The 4,069-nt window shown below is 37.4% G+C and overlaps 1 protein-coding gene across 4 annotated transcripts in view; it reads right to left on the minus strand.

Annotated features, from left to right (window-relative positions):
• Positions 1-4,069, minus strand: part of CNST (consortin, connexin sorting protein) — a 92,795-nt gene that overhangs the window by 40,754 nt on the left and 47,972 nt on the right. The gene's annotated exons all lie outside the window — the stretch shown is intronic.

Below are 4,069 nucleotides of genomic sequence, written 5' to 3' on the forward strand. Positions count from 1 at the left end.
AAAAAAAAAAAGAAGTAACACAAACTTCTCAAAAATCACAAAGAAATGCTTAACTAACTAACAGCTACTGAAATATACCAAATCATAAACATTGTTATAAATTATAACTTCACCCTTCACTAAAATCTCAGTATCAGTTCTAATTTTCATATTCAAATTTAATAGACTATCAGCCTATATGCATACCCTTCGTTATTTGCCTCAGAAGGGATCTTTCTTCCTCAGTAATACTTGTGTATGCACCATGACTGAAGCTGTCCTCCCTCTACAGTGTGCCCAGAACCCTGCCTTCTACTGCCTTCCAGTTCCAATCTTTTGATTTCAATGTGAAACCCACTGCCCTGGCCACACTGGTCCATTCTTTATCTCCCAGAGTAAAATACTCCCTATCTTTCTAAGCAATTACAGATCCTAACAGGTAGAATATTTTCCTCCTGTTTAAGCCCATTTATGTTCTAATCTAATAAAATCCACATCCTTCCCTATAACATGAGCTTGAAGTCAAGTTACTTTCCTCTGAACCTGGTATACTACACTGCAATATAGTAATTTGTATATCTCATCTTTTATTTCAGATCAACTCTGGCAGTACAGGGGTTAACTTATGTACCACGGTATTCCAGTTATATCCAGCATGGCATCTTTAGCACTAAAACTCCAACTGTTGTGCTTCTTGAAAAACAATCGCCTACAGTGACTACTTGTATTTTAGAGAAGTCTCTTGTAGACCTTTTATGTCACTGTACATTTTGGCCATTAGAAGTACAAGGCCCAGTGAGGGCCTGCCATTTTTTAGGGTATTTCTAAAAACATAGGTGATTCTTCTGCTTTCTCATTTTCTAAGCACAATAGTAGCAAGACCAAAAGGGTCCCAATGTGGGTAAAGGAGTTTTCCATGGAGAACTACAAAGAAACTAAGAGAATCAGTGTTTTCTTTCCCTTTTCTTCAGCCACACTACTATGCTTAAGACATTTCATCTCATACAGACTGTGGTAAGGTCAGCTTCCCAAATTCTATTCTTTTCTTGATTACATTATTCCCATATAGTTATCAAGGTATGATTCCATGCTTCTTTGTGAAAAACAGATGAGATTTGGTAATGCTCCTTTTTAGTAAAAGGGAGTTAAATAAAACCCTTGAGGATTATTGCCAAAGAAGGATGGACTTTTAAAGCAAAGGTAAGGAAAAAGAACAGAATTGATGACTACCTTTCCTAAAGGAGGTCAAGAAAGGGTCTTGAATAATGAAAATGGCAACCTGCATTGTGATTATATCAGTTACTTAGCACAGATTTGTAATGGTCAAGTTTCCTGCTTGATCCATTTTATCACTTTAATATTCAATGTTACTGATATGTACAATTTGTTAAAAAGCAATACATTGGTAAATAAAATGATGTAACCAGAAAAATTTCAACAGAAAGGGGACTATTATTCATAAAACACAACAGCAGAAGTTCCAAAAGCCCACAGAAGTCTAAGGATTCCAAGAGCAGCAGGCAGCTAATGGGCAATTAGAAAGAATTTGGGTACTTTAGTCACCGTGTAGGGAGGGGAAGGAAAATATGACCTAGGCGCAGATGAGCGACACTAGATCGTCGAGGACATTAGCAAAACTTTCAAGACACATACTACAAAAGGATTATCTGTCAGGCCTTAAACAACATGAGCTTCAGAGATAACTATTATACAAAACCATCTTACCTGGAGATAACATTCCTTGCTGGGACAGAGTAACATAAAATCAGAGAGCACTGGAAAGGGAGCAAGAGACTTCAGTTCTGCTATTATTTTTCCAAGAGACATTGGATTAGACATTTTACTCTGAGCTACATTGTATCCTTGGATTAGACAATTTACTCTCTGAGCTATATCTTTCCTTATCTAAAATGAAGAGACTGGCTAGAGAAGTTCTCAGGTCCATGACTCCTAGTTCTGACCATCAAAAACATTCCAAATCTCCAGAGATTTTGCTATATAAGAAATGCAGACCATCACTGTGAAGAAGCTTGAGCAATTATTTATGAAAATGGAAGGTACGGTTGCCCACCTCATACAAGTATCTTCTAGTTCCTTTCTCGAAATATTTTTAAAACCACTGTTCCTCCCTTGCCTAGATTGTAGACTACATAAACAGTGGTGCATTTGCTTTTCAGGCAAGAAAAGTGAATGTCCTTGCAAGAAGAGTGCTGCAATACTCCCTACCAAAGAGGAGGCTTTTGTTTCCAGCTTTGCCGAGCTTTTAGAATAGAATTCTATTGTGGCTTAATCATATCAATTGTTGCACATGTTATGAAATGACCAAGGGTATACTTTACTTTAGGCACACATAAAATAGGAAAGTAACATTTAGCCATACTCTGATTACATGAAATTTTAAGCCACTTAAAATACCACGTTCTTAGTTTCACAACATTAATGGAGAAAGAACTTGTATTAGAAAACTGCTGCCAGAGCTGGAAGAATGACTTGGACATTAAGGCAGCCCTTAGTTCCCAGCATGCTTCAACTACTTACTAGCTGCACTTTTGGCAAGTTACTTAATCTTTTTGATCCTCTATTTTTTCACTCTTTAACATGAGGCCTCTAACATCTACCCGATAATATTAAATGAGACAGTGCATGCAAAAAGCAGGTGTCCTCCTAAGGCTGAGGCCTGAAAAATAGCTTTACTGTCACTTGAATGAAAAAGGTCACAGATTGGTAATGCAGTTCTGAGACAGTCCTATATACAGAGACTGAAGGTCATTTTATACAATGGTTTAAAATACTTTTGTACACAAAATGAAACTTTGACTTCAACCTCTCACATGAAGTTAGTTATAGAATTTTCTCCTTGTGGCATCATGTCAGCATTAGAGACATAAAGTTGTCTTTAGACTTGGGTCCCGTCCTCAAGATATCTCATTATATATAGGCAAATATTCCAAAATCCAAAAAAAGAAAATCTGAAATCTACAACACTTCCAATCTCAAGCATTTTGGATAAGGGATATTCAACCTGTAGTGATACTGATAACATAAACTAAGCTGAAAGGCATGTTTGAGGATGGAGAAGGGTTATTTAAAGGCTTCAAACAGCCTGGGTGCGGTGGCTCACGCCTGTAAGCCCAGCACTTTGGGAGGTCAGGAGCTCAAGACCAGCCTGGCCAACATGTTGAAAACTGTCTCTACTAAAAATACAAAAAATTTGCTGGGTGTGGTGTTGCACACCTGTAGTTCCAGCTACTTGGGAGGCTGAGGCAGAAGAATTGCTTGAACCTGGGAGGCGGAGGTTGCAGTGAGCCAAGATCACAGGACTGCACTTCAGCCTGGGTGACAAAGGCAGACTCCTTCTTAAAAATAATAATAATAGTAATAATAATAAGTAAAGGCCTTCTACAGTTCAAATACCGTATACTACTATTCACAGTACAAGTACCCTATCATTCAAAACTACATTCACTGCTTTTGGAAAAATATTTTCTTTGATCTAAATGTTAAAGCTTCCTTTCACTGCAATGAAACTAGATCATATTTAAAAATCTCAGAGAAGGTTATACCATTATTGAGAGACAATTACTGAAACAAACCCAAATCTACCACTTCCCTTAAGAGTGAACCATCCACCTTTTCTCTGACCATGTTTTGTCTTGCTGAGGCTGGAAGGCAGGAATCACAGCCACCAACACACCCAGGGGAAAGGAATGTGCAATAATTGTTCTGTGGAAAATTGTGGAAAGTCACGTATTGCTTTAAGCGCACTTTTAAAATTCAGCAAAAGTGAGATAGTATAGTTTATCAATTAGACACTAAGTCTGAAGTCAGATTATCTGGGATGAAGTTCTGGGATGTACTTTATCCTAGTGATACACATTTTAGCAATGATATTGGTGCTAACTGTATTATGCTTAATAAGGTTGTGGTGAGGAGTAAATGCGTTAATCCACATAAAGCATGTACCACAGTGGCTGGCATATAGTAAATACTCAATAAATGCTCAAGAACTATGTGTTAAAACTCAGCAAATTTCAATCAGTTAAGCTTTGTATGCCCCTACACTGAGTTTGGGATACATATATATATATAT

This window comes from Cebus imitator, unplaced genomic scaffold, assembly GCF_001604975.1.
Source record: "Cebus imitator isolate Cc_AM_T3 unplaced genomic scaffold, Cebus_imitator-1.0 Scaffold75, whole genome shotgun sequence".
NCBI lineage: Eukaryota > Metazoa > Chordata > Mammalia > Primates > Cebidae > Cebus > Cebus imitator.